Source organism: Rattus rattus, chromosome 10 (assembly GCF_011064425.1).
Source record: "Rattus rattus isolate New Zealand chromosome 10, Rrattus_CSIRO_v1, whole genome shotgun sequence".
Lineage (NCBI taxonomy): Eukaryota > Metazoa > Chordata > Mammalia > Rodentia > Muridae > Rattus > Rattus rattus.
The window spans coordinates 44,132,100-44,153,703 of NC_046163.1; the positions used below are offsets into that span (position 1 = coordinate 44,132,100).

General features: G+C 43.7%; 1 long non-coding RNA gene across 1 annotated transcript; it reads right to left on the reverse strand.

Annotated features, from left to right (window-relative positions):
- Window positions 1–357: 357 nt before the first annotated feature.
- LOC116911369 lies at window positions 358–6,263 on the reverse strand. The gene is made up of 2 exons (XR_004389323.1): window positions 6,034–6,263; window positions 358–920 (listed from the first exon to the last, which is right to left on the reverse strand). It is a non-coding gene; the product is annotated as an uncharacterized LOC116911369 (long non-coding RNA).
- Between the last annotated feature and the right edge of the window lie 15,341 nt (window positions 6,264–21,604).

Below are 21,604 nucleotides of genomic sequence, written 5' to 3' on the forward strand. Positions count from 1 at the left end.
TTTGATGTTACATTCAGAATGTCTGTGTAACCATTAGTGGCAGGTTAAGCAGCAGAAAGCACAAATTGCTTTCCATACTCAAAGATTCCCCAGGCAACCCCTTCGCATCATTGATACTTCTGTTCCTCTACTACACTCAGATGCATGAGGAGCAGTGTACTGCTTTCAGAGACGCCCCCCAATTTATTTCATTTCTTTTTTATGCCAGCCAAAGAGTAAAGCCAAGAAGGGGTGCGATAAGAGCACTGGCTGCTCTTCTAGAGGACCTGGGTTCAATTCCCAGAACCACATGGTGGCGTATACTTGTCTGTAACCCCAGTCCCAGGGGATGCTAGGGCTTTAAGAACAAAATGCAGATAAAACACCCATATGTATTTAATTAATTAATAATTGTAAAAGGTCAACACAGTACTTTCTTTGGCCTTTCTAGGCTTCCGTTTCCTCAGCTTGGGGTGCGGACTCACAGGAGAGTTGGTGACTCCCCTACTGTCACTCAGAGTGTTTGTGGTAGACCACCTTGAAGCTGAGGTTGGGGACAGGGAGTAAGGTGGAAATAGTTTCTATTTTGAGTGGAGGAGAGTTAAAAGCAGAAGTGGGGAAACTCTGACCTGCTCCTTGGCCCCCAACTTTCTCAGCCTCTGCTGCTCACTGAGTCTTACTCATTACACTTTCCAACAGACTGAGGGTCCTCTAGGGGACGGGATGTTTCCCCTGGGCGTGGGACCACCAGCACAGTCATTTCATTCAAAGGCTGAGGATGGGACAACTGCATTCGAGAGAAACCAGGGGTCCAAATGGAAAAGTTGGTCTTTGTTCCATTCGCTTCCACACGAGGGTCACATGAATCTCTCTTCATGAAGCTTCAGTTCACGGTGGTGGGCTACAGCATCCGATTCAGTTTGTGTTCTAGGTAATGTATTCTGTGGAGAGTGCATAGAAAAAAGATAAACTCTTTCCTCTGATATTTACATGACTTCCGTGATAGCTACTTTTAAAAATAATTATTTTTTATTTTTTGAAATTAATATAATATTTCTCCCTTTCTTTTCTCTCTCCAACCATGAATACCACTTTGTTTTCTCCTTCTCTCTCTCTCTCTCTCTCTCTCTATGGCCTCTTATTTTAATTACATATCCCTAAATATCCTAAATATATACATAAACATATAGTTTATAATGGCTTGGTCTGTATAATCTTACCTATATGCATATGATTTTAGGATTGACCACTTGCTCTTAGATAACCAGTTTGGGGGAGATCCTTCCTGGGAAAGATTGTTTCTCTTACTCTCAGGATTCCTTGGTTGTTTATAGTTACTTGTTTAGGATTGGGACTCTGGGATTTCCCCCTTCCGTGTTAGCATGTCTGGTGATGTAATCCTGTCTAGGTATTGTTTAGGCAGCCATGTTTTTGAGACTTCCCTATCATTTCTAGAACATACATCTTACAGGAATTTCCTATCCTTCTGATACTTAAAAGACCATGCCATTTCCCTTCTGTGGTGTTCTTTGTGTCTTAGCTGCAGCAGCTGGGTGGTAGAGGTAGCAGTTGGGGTCTCACCACACCGTTCTTTAGTTTCTGAATTTTGATCCCGTGTGGTTTTCTGTAATGGTCTCTGTCTGTTACACTTACAAAGAGAAGTTCCTTTGATGAAAGGTGAGGGCCACATTTTCTGTGGGTATAAGAGTAAATATTTAGAAACTACGCCAGCTTAGTAAGGTGACAATAAAGGTTCTCCTCCAAGATCCATGGTTTCCAGAACCAGGCATGGTTGCCCTCTTGATGAGTAGGCCTTAAGTCTAATTAAAGAGCTGATGTTACCAAGACAGCTGCTTTTATATGGTCCTGAAACTGTTGTTAAAACACCTCACAGCTCCCTCTGAGAATACTCATGGCATCTGGTGACTTCAGACATCCCTTAAACCATGCAGACCACCCTGTCCATCCCCAAGTGTACAAGGAGCTTGTGGTCCAGTTCGAGAGTTGAGTCTGTGTTTCTGTATTAAGTTCCATCTTCCATGCCATAGACTATATTTACAATTAAAAGTATTGTGCCAACCATTGTCTCAAATCCTACATTCACTCACTCCTCAGAATCAATGCTTTATTGAGCATTTAACCATTTTAAACCCTGTGATATCCCTCAGGACAATGAATGAATCGAAACAGAACAGTTTAATAACTGCCCAGAGTTCAGAGGGATAACAGAGAGGAGACATCTCCCCTAGTAAGACTGGATGGGAAAGAAAAGATCTTTGAAGGACTGATCACTCAGAATGGTCTCAATGAGGGAGGCAGGATTATTCAGAAAAAGCATGGGAGTTAATTCCAAGGTTCCAGAAAAAGTCCCAGTGACACAGGGAGGATGGGGAGGTGACAGGTGTCAGTGGACAATCCAAGAGAACAGAGGTGGGAGGGGCTTGAGTAACAAAGTGCTTTACCTTTTAAAGGAAGGAGCAGGAAGTCAGCAGTGGTAGTATCTTGACTGTACTCCCAGAACTCAGTAAACTGAGGCAGGAGGACCTTGAGTTGAGAACCAATCTGGGCTACATAGTAATATCCTGACCCGAAGAAACAAAACAGAAAGGAAGAGAGGAAGGGGGGGAGAAAGAAGGAGGTAGATAAAACCAGTACCTGTGTACTGGTTCATGTTCAAAGGGTTTAGAAGCCACAGCTGAAGTCTGTGAACAGCTGCAGGGAAAGCAGAGTCCCAGGCAAGAGAATTTTGGCGATACTGCCAGTCACCCCACCGAAACCAGGGCTCCTTTCCGTTCCCTTGAGCATCAAGCATACAGCAGAACCCTCAAGATGACTTGCTGATTTAACCAATTCCTATTCAAAGGTTCAGCTTTTGGGGGCACTCACGAAACTTGAGCATCTTGTCATCTCACCGTGTGTAAGAGACTTTAAAAAGACCTTGGATTTCTCTAAGATCTGTACATCCTGCTGGTCTCAGAGGACACCTTCACAATGGCAGGAGACTATGTGTTGATGTGTTAGGAGACAAAGCAGCTTGAACTCAGCCGGGAGCACCAGCGTGGCAAAGAGCCGAAACAAGGTTAAATGGTATGTAAGAAACTCCCCAGCTACAGAAAAAGAGAGCTGGTGAGGGATCAGAAAGAAAGTGCAGAAGCACTTCTACCTCACAGCATCATCTTAGACAAATCACCACAACGAAGTCAGCCTCCCAACTAAACACTCAAAATAAGCCAATGCTGGCTGCCAAGCGTGATACCAGAAAGAAAAGCTGCCTGAGAAGAGCTTTGTGTGCAATGATAGATTATAAAAGGCAGATTACGACTGGCTGTTTGAGGCTCTGCATCTAGAAAGTCAGTTAAAACCATCCACGCATGTTCAAATCATACTCTGCCATCCATAGCTTCCTTTGAAAATGCTAGTCTCATCCCCCAAACTGTGATGGATGGACAGCAAATATTCAAAATTGGCAAATAATACAACATAATACAACTAGTCTTCCTAGCGAAATTTTTCATTGTTATAGAATCAAAATTTACGCATATATTGAATGTTCATACAGGTTCCAACAACTCAGAGGTGTGTGTGATGCTCTCTCCTTTATCAGAAGAGTCCAGAATCCAGAGAGATTTTTGTGACTAGCGGAATCATGAGGCTGTTAAGTTAGAACAATTTAACACAAGGTCTATAGTAACAATTCAGTGGTATCTAAATAGGCACTTAGTAAATGGTTGAAACAGACAACTATGATTATTGGTGTTATTTAAGATAATTGAAAGGTCTGTAGGCTAAAGATTGCAGTGGTTCTGTGGCTATTGAAGGGACTCTGGCAGCTTCAGTGTGGTGAGCATGGCTCTGGCAGGCCTTGTCCTCCTCCCCAACTTCCTCTGCCTTGCTGAAAACCATTAGATCACGTGCCTAAAGCTTGTCATCAATGTCTATTCCCTTATTTGGCTGCTTCCTCTTCCTGAGGCTGACTACCAAGGTCCAGCTTTCAAAGTATTAAAGTCCAGCAATCAAAATCCCCCTTTGGTTCACCTAATTAACATGTGCAGTTAAAATTAAACACCACATTCTGACATGGGGTTCCCCCCTTTAACTTTATAAGCCACCATTTTCCTATGGGCTACATCTGTTGCTCCTCTATCCAGTCCTTTGTCCCTCTAGGACAAATACTCCTGCCCCCTTAAACTTTTTCCCTTCCCCTTCCCCTTCTCCTCATCTCCTGTCTTTGTCTCTTACTCCCTTGCCCTCTGTCTCTCTGGGGCAAGTAACTCTCCTTTGTGCTAAGACCTTGGTCTTGGAGTCCTGAGCCCATAATTTCCCCAACAGCTATTAATGGCAAAAATTATTCAACTTAAAAAGATAATAGAATGCTTATAAATGTCTCTCTTTGGGAGCGACAGGGTGGACTGGAGTTCTGAGACACGGTTCCTAGTTACCTATGACTTAGTTCCACTCATTTCTACCACAAATACTAGTTGAGGCCTACAGCAAGAACAAAATGGCTATGTAGCTAAATAAAACCCTTTACTTTGTGTGGGAAGGAAGGAGGACAGGCAAGCCTATATAGAAAATATACTGTATGCCACAAAGTAGTTAAGCATTAACGAGAAAGTATGAAGAATGTCAGAGAGAACACAATATTGGGGAAGGAGTAAGTGAGAGTTTAGATAAGGTTTCTTGGAAAGCAAGCTTCAGATGCAGAGATGGCTTGGCCATTAAGAGCACTGGCTGTTCAAAAAACAAAAAAACAACAACAACAACAAAAAAAAGACAGCCAGGTTTGATTCCCAGAACCCACATATGGAAGATCTGACAGCCTCTTCTGGCTTCTTTGGGTACTTCGAAACTGTACACAGAAATGCACTCAGCCACACACAGATACACAGACATGTATAAAGAGAAGAAGTCTCATGGAAAAATCTGGCTTTTCAGGGACAAACGACTGCTGAGGTACACGGGGAAATATTGGAGTTTCTCTCTGGAGAGGTGTTAGGAACTCAGCTTAGGACACATTAAGTTGAGATGATTAGTAGACATCCAAATGGGAATGTCAAGTAGTTATCTATAGATCAGGAGTCCAGGGGAAATGTCCGGGTTAGAAATGATCATTTCGGAGTCTTCGGAATATGCACAGCATTTAAAGTCAAGATATTGGGCAAAACACACGGGCAGTGAGAACTGATAGAATAGAGAATCCCAAAGAGACAGCTCAGGATGCTGAGCCCTCAGTTTGTACGATGAAGAGGAAGGAGATGCAGTCAGGAGGGGGAAACCAGCCTATTTCGATGTTCTGGAGACTGAGATGAGAGAATACAGGACTGGGGTGAGCAACTCTGTCAAAAGATGTGGGGCATCAGAAAACAGGGACGTGGAAATGACAGCTGTGATGGTTTGTATATTATGCTCGGCCCAGGGAATGGTACTATTGGAAGGTGTGGCCCTGTTGGAATACTTGTGTCACTGTGGGGTGTGGGCTTTGAGACCCTACTCTTAGCTGCCCAGAAGCCAGTATTCTGCTAGCAACCTTCAGATGAAGGTGTAGAACTCTCAGCTTAGCCTGCACCATGACTGCCTGGACCCTGTTATGCTCCTGCTTTGATGATACTGGACTGAACCTCTGAACCTGTAAGCCAGCCCCAATTAGATGTTGTCCTTATAAGAATTGCCTTGGTCATGGTGTCTGGTCACAGCAGTCAAACACTAAGACAACAGCTGACTTGAGCAAGGTGAGGATCATAAATGACACAAGGGATCAGAAAGCTTAGTGAAGGGGATTCAGAAAGGCCTGGGAGACTTAGTGACAGCATAGACAACTCTTTAGAGGGAACGTTCTAGACCACACTCATCTTGTGTCACAGTAGAGACTTAAAGAGATAAAGGGCTGTAGCTGAAGGTGAAAGTGGGGTCAAAGAGGAAGAACATTGTTTTCATTTTCAGGTAGTAGAAACAGGATGGACTTGTGGGACTGGTCCAGTAAGAACTTTAACAATCAATATCACATCCAACACATCAGCCACATCCACTGATATCTTTCCAATGATTTGAACTCACAGATGCACGTCCCTCAGAAAATTGTCCTGTGTTCCTGGTTCTTAATGCTTCCAATCATGTTACTTCTACCTAACTGCTCATACTGACAAGCCGGTTGACAGTTGATTTTCTCCCTGTGTACACAATGGAAAGAAATAACAAATACTTATCTCCGTGGCATCCATAATAGTTGCTGCCTCTTCGGCTAAAGAATGACTTTATTTGGGATGCCTCACAAACACATAATAACAGGAATTTTCCACTCCCATATTTCAACAATTAGAGAAATCCCTGATGATTCCAAAACCAAAAGGAAATTTGCCTCTGGGCCTAGACTAAGTCTTCTCTACCCATTTTCCGCTGCTTCTGTTTGGTCTCTGGCTTGGTCCTGAACATTCACGCAAAGTTCCAGTGGCAGAGTAACTGACGTCTCCTCCAAGTCACGCGTGCAGCAGGCTTCTCCCAACGGCAGGGGCTTTGACTTCGAGGCAACTGCAGTCCCAGCTGTCCTCACCCGCCCTCACTTTCCCCAGCTTTATCATCGTTGCTTGCTCACGGTGCTACCTCAACCAAGTCCTCCAAGTCTTCAGAGTTGTGGTTTCCTGCCCTTTGTGACACAGACATAATAAACCACTCTTCAACTCTTGCTTGCTGTTTCTTCTGCCTTCGTCCCAAGTCGAAAGTAGTCAAAACTCTGCCAAGTATCTGTAACCCAGTTTGTCTCCCAAGTCAGGAGCCCTGCCTTCCCCCCAGGTCTTATTGTTAGGTCACAAAGCTTTGAGATTCTCCCCGTAGAGCTCTTTATCACCTTTCCAGTGCGTAGTGAATAGCATGCTGCGTCTCCTTCATCCCGTTGTCTCATTGTGTCCTTTTAGAGCCATTTCAATTCCTTTTCTTGATGGTTCTCTCTACCCTCCTGTCTGTGACTTAAAAAAAGCCACTCATTTTGAACAGAGACTAAAATGAATAATTTAGTACTACAGTTGCCTCACAAGACTGAGGTGCTGTCTGACAGAGAAAAATTTCCTCTCTCCTTTCACTTACAGATACCAACACATACATATATTTTCACGTGCTAGACTATAGCAAACATAGCTTCAAATTGTTCATAACAGTGGCCTCATTCTCTAAGTGCTCACCCGGTTAGCAGGTGGTGTATATTACCTCACTTAATTCCTCATCATATCACAGACCACCAAAAACGTGAAGAGGTTAAGGCACCTGCCTAAGTTTACGCAGCTAATAAATGACTGACTGGGATTTGAACCCAACTGATTTGAATTTAGAGCTTACAGAAATGACTATCAAATGAGGCAGAGCCCTCTTGGAGGAAAATATGTAAGGGCAATACTCCACAAACCTTAAGGGCAAGGAAATTAATTCCTCCAAAGGCGAGATCTTGATGAAATGAGTTACAAAATGTCAGTATGGAGTTCTCTGAAGTCTCACAAATTGCCTTAAAATTCATGACAATTTTGCATCCATTCCGTAATATATCCAGATTGCTTTCTATAATAGGAATAGGTAACTCTCCCGGAGGATACAAAAGGCATTTATGAAATGAATGACAAACATTATAAGGAACCTACTTTCCTCCAAATGAATGTAATCTCTGTGAAAAGTCTCCAAAGACTTTTGGCAGGAAATGTTCCTGCCTCCTTCCTCCAACCAGGATTATCCACTGAAGCAGTACGGTGAAGGGAAGAGGTGAACACTGGATTGCTTTAACTCTTCGCATTAAAGAAAGCACGCACAATAAGGGCGGCACAGAGAAGACACAGTCAGACACATGCATCCATTCTCCATCCTAAGCATCCATGCCTACCTCCTCTAAGACACCACTCGAAAGCTGATGGACCAGAGAAGACTAAATCACAAAGGCCGTTTCCCTTGTTCTTTCACAGAGAGGCTCGCTCGGGCACATGTGGACACATAGAGGATTTTTCTCTAGTTTCTCCCTCTCTCCTTCTTCTTTCTACATTTTTATATGATGCATATGATGCATGATGCATATGTATATGTACATGTATATATGATGTATATGTAGGTGATGTATATATTATTACATGTACATGTATAATGTATATGTATATAATATACATGATGTTCATGATGTATATGATGTATATGTGTATGTATATGTATGAGAGGAATCTAGCCCCTGTTGCATTCCCATTTTATATTTATTTGTTTTAGTAGTGAGCCTATGAGAGAGACTCTAGATTTAAGGGTCTGGGCTTACACGTTGCTTGGGAGTCCCGTTCTTACAAGTCCCATTCTTATAGTCCTGAGAGCTAGTAGGAAGCCAAAGACACACACACTGCCTCTGCAGGCGACAGGAGCCTTCATCCCCATCCCTCTGTATTTCCCACTCCTGTTCCAGTGCCAGGAATCTCTAGGAGAGCATCTGAACCTTTCATCAGTCTTACCCACTGCTCTGCTCTGCCTCTGTCCTCACACCCTGGCAGCTCTTTAGCCAGCCATCTAGGAATGTGCTTTCTGTAAAGCCCTTTGGTACCACAACCCTCCACTCATGCGCTGCTCCCCAGAGCCTTGTAATAGAGGATAAAGTGGGCATGGCCGTGTCCATTTTGTTTATGAAAAGACCCGGATGGAACCAGGATGAAGTGACGCCACCCTGTGGCAAATCCAGGCCTCCAAGTGGGCACCTCACCATCTTACTGATCACCTACCCCCCAAATAGATGGATGCTATCAGACCACCAGGGTGCTTCCATCCAGGTCAAACTGACAACACTAAGAGGAGTGGTCATGCACGGCTCATTAGGTGGGTGCGGAAGAGTGGCATGCTGCAGAGTTCTCTGAAATCCTGAAGGAATGAAAACATCAGGCCTCGCGCAGTTGATGTAACTCCTGCCACATTTTATACCAATTAAACTCTGTCACTGTTCTGAGTCTGGCTGCACTCCCCCCACTAGCCATCTGCGAGGCAATCAATTCAGCCAAACAGGAAGGACAGGATGGGAAGTCTAACAACCTTAGAAGCTAGGTCCTCTAGAAATCTGACGTCACTTCTCCAGACTCTGACGTCACCTCTCCAGACTCTGACGTCACTGCCATCTTCACCTATAAGAGAAGGAAGGGTAGCAAACAAAATAATCTTGAATTTTCCATGAAGTTCTAAAGTGCAAGGTTCTGTTTTACACATGGAAAATTAGACAGTTAAACATTGTGCTTTCGAAAATCCTCCCTTGTCCTAACATTTCAAAGTTTCATAAACATATTTTCTGAGTCACTTCCTTCTTAGGCTAAACATATGGTCCCTGGTTTTCCAAGAGGTCCTGTGCAGTAAACATAAGCCCTGTGGGTTGCACTGATCTGGGAGAGCGTTTCGGTCAGCAATGCCATCTGCCAGTTTCCACCACCTTCATGTAAAATGTAAAGCAGTCTCCCCTCTGGACAAATTGGAGAAGGTTGCCCTCCCAAGGTCCTGTAAACAGAGCATTGAAATAGGAACTCTCTGACCGAAGGCCAGCTTCCATTTCTCTCCTCACCAGGATGCAGATATCAAGTTTCCAAGCTTACCTATGAAACACAACAGCCCTGGGAAATCAAAAAACAAAACAAAACAAAATTGTTCCAAGCCAAAGCCAAACTTCCTGAGGAAACAATTTAAAGGTTGACTCAAGCAACATACAATCTCTAGGCTGCCTGCGCTAGACAGAGACCCTACTAGGAAGTGAAGGACGCCATGTTTCCAATACATACGTGCTACTGACAACTAAAGGATGATACAACACCCTCATCCACAAGCCTGAAACTGCAGTCTCCCTGGTCCATGATTCAGGGATCTGGCTAATTAACCCACAGAGGAAATGTTCTCCAGTACAGTAAGCTCACCTTTAAAGGACCATAATCCCCCAGAGAGATGACTTGGTTTCTTTTTTTCATTTTTATAGTTGCAGAATTGACCACTGCTTGAGACAAATGAGGTATTGAGTAGAAAATTATTGACTGAGGTTGACTTGATTCTTACATCCCAAGGCTACATATTATGGGCATAAATGACATGGAGAAGTTGAAGTAGACTTGAGGGAAGTCATCCCACAACCCTGGTTCTCAACCTGCATTTTTACTTTCTAGACATCGATGGTTTGTCAGATCTCTCCCTTCTCTGTGTCTCAGCCCCATCACATGAGGCACTTCAAAGGGTTCTGAAGGTCTGCCTGCAGCTTAGACAAACCCACATGGTTCTCAGCCTGGTGGGGGTACCTGTCACAATTGTCCCATCACAACTGCCACTACTCAGGTTGTGGACTTTGGTGACAATTTGTGAGAATGAGACCCTGGGTAATTTGCATTCTGATTAGTGGTTATTTGGTATCATGTCTCTAGTTGGGGGGGGAGTAGGAAAATTGGGACAATTATATATTTCTTTACATACCTTTTCTTTTAAAGAAAGGCAACATTTTCAACTTAAAGAAAAGCACGGAGGATGAAATAACTTAAGTGTGCTTTCTACTTAGAATTTTAAAATTATACTGGTGTGTTAGACCCATTCAGTAAGTAAAAAGAATTTAGTAGTCAAATTTTCATCACTGTAACAAAATGCATGGCAGAGGCCACTTGTGAAGTAGAAAGGTTTACTCAGAAATTAGGGGAGGTTCCAGTCTAAGATCATGGGACCTCATCACTTTGGACCTCTAATGTAAGTGCCTACTAGACAGGGTAAAGAGATGTTGGAGCAAACTGCTCATTAACTTGGGCTGGGAAGCAGAGGAGACCGAGAGACTAGGGTTCCGCAATCCACTCAAAGACCATACCTCCGGGGACCTAAGGACTTCTCCATAGACCCCTGTCTCTTAAAGGTCCACATCACCTCCAAATATCGCTACTCTTGGTACCATGCCCTTAATAGATAGACCTTCAAAGGACACTGTCTACATAAAATCACATCAAGAAGGTGACCAAAAGAGGCCATAACCCTGAGTTATGAAGTAAAGTTCTAGGCTGTAGTGGCTTAAACATGCTTGGCCCAGGGAATGGCACTATTAGAAGGTATGGCCTTGTTGGAAGAAGTGTGTCACTGTGAGGGGTGGGCTTTGAGACCCTTCTCCTAGCCTCCTGGAAGACAGAAGGATGGAGGTGTGGAACTCTCAGCTCCTCCAGTGCCATGCCTATCTGGATACTTCAGTGTTTCCTGCTTTGATAATAGTAGACTGGAACTCTGAACCTATAAGTCAGCCCCAATTAAATGTTATCCTTTGTAAGTGATACCTTTGTCATGGTGTCTTTTCACAGCAGTAAAACCCTAACTAAGATATGTGTTATCACAGAGAAAATGTCAAACTTCTCCCAGAAACTAAATCACTCTCCTGCTGTGGCCTCAAAGTCATTACAGTATCCTCTTGGCCCTCTAACACCCAATATCACAGATCTGTCATTTCAAAATTCTTTCTCTATACCTTAGAGGCTTTTTCTTGTAGTGTCTTCCGCCTTTAGTTGCTGCCTGTACTTAACGGCTTCTAAGTCAACTCCACGCCAGAGCTCACAATACACTCAGCTCTACAGATTTCAGGAAAAAGTCTCCCATCAAGGTTCTAAAAGATCAGAGGTTATCCCGGTGGAACAGACCTACAAGCCCAGCTATTACCCCCTCAGGAGACTGAAGCAGGGGGATGACAAGTTCAAGGCCTATCTGTGCCACAGAATGAGTTCAAGGCCAGCCTGTGTAGACCTTATCTCTACATTTAAAAGTTAAAAGGAAAAAAATGAAACAAAACAAAAAGAGGTCTGGGAATATAGTGGTAGAGCACTTGTCTAACGAGCCAAAGGCCCTAGGTTCAAATCTCCCCGGAACCCTTGAAATGACCCTACACCCCCTAATCACAGTCTCCCATGAGTCTCCCAAGAGTCTCCCATGAGCTTTCTTCTCCCGTTCTATTCTTTGTTACGGGGCCTAGAAGTAAGGGAGAACTTTTATTTTTGCTTGAATATGTCCTGAAGTCATATCCTCCAATCTAGGCACTTCATCAAAGGATTTCTTCCAAACAAATGCAGGAATCCCTCTAAAAATTTGGGCCAATGAGGTCTTTTTTTCTTCAGTTCATTACATCCATGCATATGATTGACGTGGAGTTAGAGTCTGGTATACAATGGGAGAGTCTTTGAAAGGTGATGAACTCAGCCATTAACGCTCAGCGGGGTGACATTTCCTGTCACCCTTCAGATCAACATGAAAGACTCAAGAAGTGAGGGAAAATGTCCACATTGTTATATACAGAAAATCAAGAAGGAGATTACTTTATAAAGAATGTGTTTCCTTTAAGCATTCCTACTACACTCCCCCACCCCAGTGTGGAGGGGGCTCATATCCTACCCCTTAAATAAAAGCCCTGCCCATGAGATGCCCTAAAAGGTCAGTGGAAGGGAATGAGGGGGAGGCAGGAGAGAGCATGGTGACATTTAGAAGTGGCCCAAAGGCTGGGACGGTATAAAATTAGAAGAGGTTAGGTAGTATGAATTAGAAGAGGTTAGGTAGTCTGCAAGGGAAAACCACCACAGCGAGTGGTAAGTCATTGTTCTCCCCATTCCGCTGAGCTGACAGATGAGTACCCATTCACTTGGTCACACCCACAGCTGCCTGCTTGGAAACCACACAGCCCTTCATTGCAGCGCCCCCTGACTTCCGCCACAGGCCTCCTAGGTGAAGAAAGACTAGGGGGAGCTGTGACATACATCTAATGCCAAGGCCAGCACAGTAGCATCAGAAGGGGAGAACTCAGGAGATAATGTGGGACACAAGGGAAGAGTCACCATGCACGATCATGTCTGTGTCTTGCCTTTTCCACAGGATTTTCATTTCTTTCATTCTTCAGGCTTCTGGTATGGTCACCTGATCTGCTTTACCCAAGAAGCAGTTAATGAAACTGTGCGACCACAGGAAATCACACCTTGAAGGTGTGCTCCTGTTGCAGCCTGGAGGTTTGGGACTCGTTTTACAGATAAGCTCAGATATTACATGTGTTGAGATAACACATGCTGAGAAAATTAAGCCTAACAAGTAAGTAGTTGGCTGATAGAGAAGGGACCGTCTCTTGTCCCAGAAGTTACTGTTTTCTTTCCTCTAGTAACCCTTGCAATCATTGTGGCTGGAGTGATTTTTTTTTCCAAACTCTCTGAGACCAAGAGTCATTGGGGAAAGGGAAAGGGGCCACATTTACCATCGGTTGCACAACCAAAAAATAGCTTAAAGCACCTTTCTAATTAGAAATAAAGCTAGTGAGTTAGACACCCAGAGAAGAGGAGGACAGACATAAACTAGCCCATGAGGCCATCAACATTAAATGATGTGACATTGAAGGAGCAGGGTAGCAGAAGTGCCTCGAAACACCAGGCAAACCTCCAACCAACAATATCACTGAGCAGTGGAGGAAGACAGCATAGAACGCTATGAAGGATTCCGGGAACTCTCAAAAAGTGCCCACACCTAGACTATTATTTCTAGCAACCGAAAGAAGAGAAGGGGGGAATCTAAAGTAATCAATGTTGTTTTACAAGGCAATGGAGCAACTTACTGGTGTTCATTTGCCTCACAAAGTTGGGTTAGGAATAGTTTTATCCCAGCCCCTCACCTGCTGCAGCAGTCGGAAGAGCGGCCTCTGCGCCTTGCCTGAACAGCATGGAAGAGCTGTCCCTACGTGTCACGTTGCAGGAAAGCTGGCCCTGACCCTGCCTCTTGTCTGCTGAGAGAGAGATGCCCTTGTCCCTACCTCTTCCTTTGCCACCTATGGCAGGCCGTGGGGTCATGAGAATGAAGAAGTAGACCTGCCCCTCACTGGCTGCACCACTTAAGAGAGCAGGAGAACAGGCCCTACGCCTTGACTGGACAGCAAGGTCAGGTGTGTCAGTGAGCGTGAGCTGGAGGACGTGGGAGTGGGAGAGCAGGAGAGGCAGAGGCTAACCAGCTCAGATACGTCTCAGGCCCAGATCCAGGGCTTCAAATTGATGCAGTTCAACCTTTACTCCATCAATAAACTGCTCGAGTGCATTAAGAGGTCATCCCAACAGATCCAAGACTACAGGATCTCCATGATAATGGGCGACAACAGGATATCCAAGAGGAGTCCCGATCAGATTCCAGTGTTTATAGAGTAACAGAAGCCAGAGGCCTCTTACTGAACTAATGAGCATTGCAATGAACATTTGCAAGCAAAGAAGTGTAGACCGAGGGTTATACTGTGGGACACACTGGGACACACTGCAGCTCCCACAATGAGATTTTTGTTCTCTTTTGGGGAGGGAGGGTGGGTACAAGGCACAATCTGAAATTTGCAAAGAACCAATAAAAAAGGTTTTTTTTTTTCAAGAATAGTCTTATACACAGCCCACAGCCCACTGTACCTCAAAGTCCACAGGATCAAATATTACCTTAACTGTCCCCTTGTTATCATACAAAGACAAACAAGGTGTTATAACACCCTCAACAGGGAAGTCTTGCTTCAGGAACTGTGCAAGAGCATTTGTTGGCCATAAGTCATCAGTTAGGTGACGTGAAACCCTGCAGCTGACTCTTTCTTCATTCATTTAGCTTTGTGATGTAAGCACTTTCCTATTCTACTGAGTGTCCTTCAAAGATCACCTTTATGATGATAAATTCTCTATATTGTGACTATAATAGTCTCCATAATGAGGTAGGGTAGAATGACAGGAAAAAACAAGGGGACATTCAAAAGGTATGGAGTTCATGAGTTCCCTGGATCTGGCTCAGGTCTCTCACTGGCTGAAAACCTCACAGACAAAACTCTCATCAATCACATTCAGAGTCAAACCATGTCTTGACCTTGTGGGACCTGCGCATGCAAAGAATTCCTTTGACCAATTTTTGCCTGTGTTGTAATTTCATCAGCTCTCCTTTCTTATCTGTACAATGACTGAAATGTTTTGAACTCAGATATAGATTACATCCTTTGAGCAATATAACTTCAAAAGCTACAAAATCATATAGATGAATACATATACTTTACTTCTTACTTCTTTTAGACATACTCTCATCTTGGAGCTTAGGCAGGCCTCAGACTTGTGGCAATCCCCTTTACAGATGGGTGCTACATGAGTTTGTCTATCCTCTCTTCTCTAAAAATTCTGTAACACGTGTGTGTGTGTGTGTGGTGTAAAACAGAAATTATAAAATTATATATATAACATGTATGAGACTAATTAACATATATGAGACTATATGAAGCTACATCTGTCCTTGGAGTGTGAACTGACTGTTCTTTACATCATAAACCAAAATTTTACTTCACACCAACTCACCTCGAAGCTATTTTCTGCAGCATAAATCAGGGTCCAGGCTGCACCTGAGCACAGGTCCATTGGAGGAAGTCCTCAGGCTGTAAGCTGGCAATTTGCTTCTCCTGCTGTGGGTGACTCAAACAGAGGGATACAAACAAATGTCCCTTCACGTGGGGACATGTCAATGTTTTTTGTTTTTTGGGTGGTTTTTTTTTTTTGTCATCTTTCTATATCAAGGAAGGCTTTTACTGTTTTTCTTTCTTTTATCTCTTATGGTTGATGATTGACATTAAAACATTTCTTTTTAAAAAACGATGATATAATTGATGAGGCGAGCAATTAATTCAGAATCCTTTCACTCAACAAATAACTAACACGTCCTATACCATGTCCTAATTATTTAGGTGTTGAAGATAAAATCTTAAAGTGGGTGAGACAGGAAACACAGAGGTGTGTGTTGTTAAGGAATAAAGAAAAACAGAATCAAGGGAACAGAGAGGTAGTGGTGGTAGTGGTCTTGTTGGACTTAAGGAAGAAGGCTGTCGGGAAAAAGCCGAAAGGTGAAGTTTGAACAGACGTTATAAAGTGACACCATAGGAAAACACAAGAGAAGAAAATCCCTCGGGGGTGGGGGTTGGGAGGGCATAGCGTATGCAAAGACACTGAGATAGAACAGAAACAAGTTCACTGGGCTTAAGGGACAAGCAGGCCACCATGGCTAGGCGGGCACAAAATGGTATGCTAGGTGATGACATCAGAGAAGAAACCAGACTGGGTCCCGGATGGCCCCACAGGCCATCACAGAGATGGCTATGGTTGCTGCATAATCAATGTGAGAGAGTACTGTAGGAAGAGGAAGACAAGTCAGCCAAAATGGAGTGCATGAAATCCTAGGTTACCACCTACTACAGAGATGTTAGAGAAGATAGGTTAGACGAAGTCGTACGGCACACATCTTTAAAGAGGATTGCCAGTCCTGCCTACGCAGCAAAGGGAGAGCCAGTTTAAAAGAAATAAAAAGTAAAGACAGGAAAGTTAATGGAATCCTTAAACCTGAAGATGAGCACCAACGAATGCTGAGATCAGCCTTCAAAGATGTGAAAGCAGGAAGGACACGGGGGAGAGCAACGCTCCCTCCCATTCGTTCCAGGAAAGAAAATGGTGTCCCAGAGGCAGGAGAAGGCAGAACGAGGAGGAGATTCACTTACTGAATGTGCCCAGCTAAGGGAAATAAAATTGAGAGTTGACCACAGTATCTGGAACATGGTGTTTGCCAGCATGATAGCATCGTTACCCAAATCAACAGATATTTTTAGTGAAACCTAAAGGTCTTGATTAAAATATGACAGGGTGATGGTTATAAGCTTTGACTAATCCGATCAAAGAGAAAAAAATCCTCACCCTAGTAACCTCTGACCTTGACAAAAGCAAGTCTGCTTTTCACTTTGTTCTCTGTGTTATGCAGGAAAAAGAAACTTGATAGCAGTGCATTCGGGACAGAGGGTGATAAAAAGAAAGTAGAGATAGTTAGAGACAAGCCCTTTGAAGAACCTAGGCACAAAAGAGAGCGGAGGAATGGACCAATAGTCAGGGACATGGATTTTCAAAGATTTCTTTTGGATATGAAGCAGCAGTTTGTACTTAGATGCTGATTGGAAAATTCGAAAGAGGAAAAGATGCTGGGGAGGCAGAAATCAAGCTAGAACAGCATTCTTGGTGGAGTTAGGAATGAGGAGCTGTTCTTCCTCTGGGTTCCTGACAATCACAGCGATGGTAATCTTAGTCCCTGTGCTCTCAGAGGAGAAGAGTTCATATCGTGTCGAGCCTGGTACAATGAGCCAGTATTTGAGCTTCTTCAACAGCCAAGAAAGCAAAAGCAGAACGTGCATTCACTCTCAAGAATGGAAGGCACACAGCTCTGAACAGCAGAATCCAAGGGCTGCCTCTACTTTCTGAACTCACAAGTCTTAGACTACCATTCCTCTGACCTGTGCACACTCCTGGAGGGTCTGTGGTACCCTCCTTTCTGGAATTGGCAAAGGCTTTCCTAGAGCTGTCCTTAGCCTGCAATTACATCTGTTACAATTAGATTAATAGATACAGAGTTTACCAGGTAAAAAGACAGCAGTGCTTTTGGTGTGCTTAGGTGGGGCAGTCTTCCCAAAAGCCAATCAGGACCCATGAGAACTCGCTTCATTATTTTTCCGAGCTCTGTCCTTCTTATCGAGTAGCCTGCCTATCTCATGCTCAACCGCAAGCCCCCGATGTTCTTGATCTTGCCATTTTAACTCAACCCTAACGTTCATTTTGTAACTGCAATGGAGAGCATGGGTCCTGGAGAAGGTTGCCTAGGTAACAGGAGACTTTGGGCCACAGAGAAGCTGGTGAAGAGAAGCATCAGTGGAACAGGGGGACATTCTCCTTTGATTGTTTTTTATTTTTATTTTCCTGATGGCTCCAGAAAGCCAAGACAAGAATTCAGCCAAGTAGAAATCATCCTGACTCTTGCAATATAATACTCAGGCAACCCAGGCTAAGTTGCTTTTTCCACTTCAGCTGGTTCAACTCCTATAAGGCAAGTACTCACACTACCTCATAATAGCAACAGACGTCAAACAAAAGAGACCATCCTAAGTGGTTGATTTTGTCAAATGGACATAATTAAGAGACTTGCAGGGGATTGATGGAGGATCTTTCTCTCTGTGTGTCTCTCTGTCTCTCTGTCTCTCTCTGTCTCTCTCTGTCTCTGTGTGTGTGTGTGTGTGTGTGTGTGTGTGTGTGTGCAATACTTTCCAGTGATAGTTAGACCATGAGGCTTCTTACCTAATCAGTAGATCAATTTCCCTCATTGGATTCACAATATGAAGGCACTATCCATTATTGAGACATGGTAAATGGCAAGCAGTGGGCTCTAATTAGGGAAAATATTTCACTGGGCGTGTGCTTTTATAGACTGTCTGCCTTAGCCTATTCCTGAATTCCCTTCTCTGCTTCCTGGTCCATCATGTTCTAAAATGCTCTGCTTTGCTGTGCCCTTCCTTCCAAGATGGACTGACATCCTTTAAACTGTAAGCCAAACAACATCACCACCACCACCACCACCGTCCCACTTAAGTTATTTATGTCTATGTCCCCATCATAAAAAAAGTTACTAATACACGGTCCCTCTATTCAGGCCATTATGACAAGAGTAGAAGGCATTTGAATGGCTCATGTCATGACTCCTGGAAGAACAAACTCTGTAGACATAGGGGGATTAATCTGTCAAAAAGAGAAGAAACAGTGGGGAGTCATGCCCTTGGTCTGACAAGACAAGGTGGGATGCAGCCCTGAAAAGGAAGAGTTCTCTACTCAGTGGGCTTCCAAGCATCCTGATCTGTATTACATCTGGAAAGGTCAAGAGGGAAACCCATCTGCCCTACTCTCCTGGCTTCCTGGATGCCTCACATAAGGAGAGAAACCGATGGAAATCGGAGGGTCAATTATTTGGTGAAGGTAAGAATGCAAACAAAATTTAGTTAAATGTGAGTTGAGAGAAGAACTTCAAAGCCAAGGGAACATCAGGCTGAGGTTGGGGGTCCCTTGGCACTCAGATCTACACACGACAATCCCTTACAACAAGGAGTAAACCCCACACCATCTGCTCCTCTCCCTACTTACAACACACTTTGTATCAGGCTCTGTGGTCCTTTCTAAGCCATGACAGGAAACAACTGCCCACAGGTACACTCCATTCTTGTGTGACTCTGGAGTCCCTTAGCATTTGACAATGCTTTAGTTTTAAAATGAGGACAGAGCCATCTGCTTGCATTAGATACCACAAAAATCTGTTTACCCTTGCCTGAGCCCAGACCCACTTGGATACCCATCCCATGGGCATTTCCTGGGGTAGCCAGATGCTGACCTCTGTTGCTTGAATTTGCTGTGTAGCTCATGTTGAAGTTTCTCATTATGAGATAGCAAGAGAAGGAACCAGTGAAAGCGATTAGAAGCTCGTCCTCATGACTACACTGATCCACGCACATGATATACAGACTAATGGGTTGACAGGTTGTCTCAGGAGAGGTTGTGCTATATAAGTGACTTTGGCTAGTCTATCATGCTCCATTCTAATCTCTTCCCATGTGATGGGCTATTACACATGGGACCCTGACAGGAAGGAGAACCATCACTGGATGAACCACAATAACCCTTTCTTATTTATAAATTAGCCAACCTGTGGCATTGTATTATTAGCAAAAGAGGACAGAGGAAACTTATTGCTGGCATTCAAAAGTCACAGGTATTATATGACAGGGATAATTCCTCAGCAGCTGGACAATGATTGGTGGTGGGGGGAGCCTGTGTGACGGTTCAAATATGCTTGACCCAGACAGTGGCACTAGTAGGAGGTGTGGCCTTGTTGGAGTGGGTGTGTCACTATGGGTGTGGGCTTTAAGACCCTCTTCCTAAGCCCTTGGTGGCAGTAATGGGGGGAGGACGGGGAGGGGGACACCCATATAGAATGGGAGGGGGAGGGCTAGGTGGATGTTGCCATGGAAACCGGGAAAGGGAATAACATTTGAAATGTAAATAAGAAATACCCAATTTAATAAAGATGGAAAAGAAAAAGAAAAAAAGAAAGAAAGAAAGAAACATTGTGCTATCAAAACATATTTTTAAAAAAAAAGACCCTCTTCCTAGCTGACTAGAACTGTTTTCTCCTAACAGCCTTCAGATGAAGATGTAGAATTCTCAGCTCCTCCTGCACCATGCCTGCCTAGATGCTGCCATGTATCCCACCTTGATGATAATGGACTGAACCTCTGAAACTGTAAGCCAGCTTCAATTAAATGTTGTCCTTGGTAACAGTGTCTGTTCACAGCAGTAAAATGCTAACTAAGATAGAGCCCTTATCCTGGGACTTTAATTCTTCATCAGCTAAAGAGTGACTGGTGGTGTAGGAGCCCTCATCCAGGGCTTTAAGGGTGTTACCACTATTGCCTTTGGTCCTTCCTAGGCATTTGGCTTTCAGGACAATTTACCTTTCTCTCCTCTTTACTTCCCGGAACTTCAATCAATCGCACCTCAGACAGAGGAAATGACTAGAAGGTGCTGAGGCAGGGTATGTTTGTGTATATCCTGGTAGAATACACGTCCATCAAATAGCATCAGCAAACCGTGCAGGAGCCCTCCAACAGTTCCCTGCAAACAGAAGCCCACAAGTTAATGACTCTGTTCATGTAAAATCTGACAGGAGGCAACTTTTAACTGAAGATGGCAACTGGGAGACGTTGAGTCTAAGGTGAAGTGGCAGGAGGCTTTGCAGGTGTCTAAGACAGTGACAAGATTCCCCCACACTCTTCTAAACTAGAGCAAGAAAGGTTCTCAGAAATAAAAATAACACCACAGTTGACCATATCTGGGGTAGAAGAAGAGAAGTTAGTAAAATGAGCCAACTCAGATCTTTTCCACCTCTTAGTGGAGACTCTAACGATCCATTGATATTTCCCGTGGTCTACCCTGAGCCCCAAACTTATAGCTGGTTAAGACTGCCCTCCATCATACATGGGATCCATCACTCACTGGTTTTCTAACTATCGTTCAGTATGCTCAGCTCTTTTTATTTCTAGTTCCCTACCTTAAGATGGAAATAAAAGCACATCATACTCTATACAAGGGTAGAAAGAACACACATAGTGATGTGAGCACAGGCTAGACCAAACTGAATACAGCACAGGGTATGTGTTAGCTGATACTATTATTGCTCCTATGTTCAGATCACCATGTGCTCAAAACCCAAAATGAGTTTACAATGAAAGCTGCCCCCCCTCCAAAATCACAATTAAATGAGTTGTCTCCACTGAGAATGATATTTAAGCATTTCCCTGTAAACTTTTTAAAAACATTTTAACTAAAATAAATAAACTAACAAACAATGGTTTGCTCGGGTCAACAGAGTTCCTGATGTTAACTTCGTAGTTTGACAGAAAATCATTTCCCTGCTTTGTGATTCTAAATCATAGAATGAAAGCCTCCAGCTCCTTGGCTGCTTCGGTACTGGGATCCTTAGCCTGTGTTTCCTAGCAACAGATTTCAAAATCTCTGTGAAAGACCTGGGAAGAGCTTAACAGAACGCCACGGAAGAGCTGGAGCTTTGAATCATCAAAACCCCAGGATTAAGTCCCAGCTCTTCTCATCAGACACAGTGTGAAGTGAGATAATTGCCCTGCCCTTTAAAGCTTCCGTTTTCCTGACTGCTGGAAATCACAGAAACCACTTCCCGGGATGCTCTGCCATGGGGCTACAGGGTATCCTCAATGTTCTCAGAGACAATTAGCTCGGTCTAAGTAATC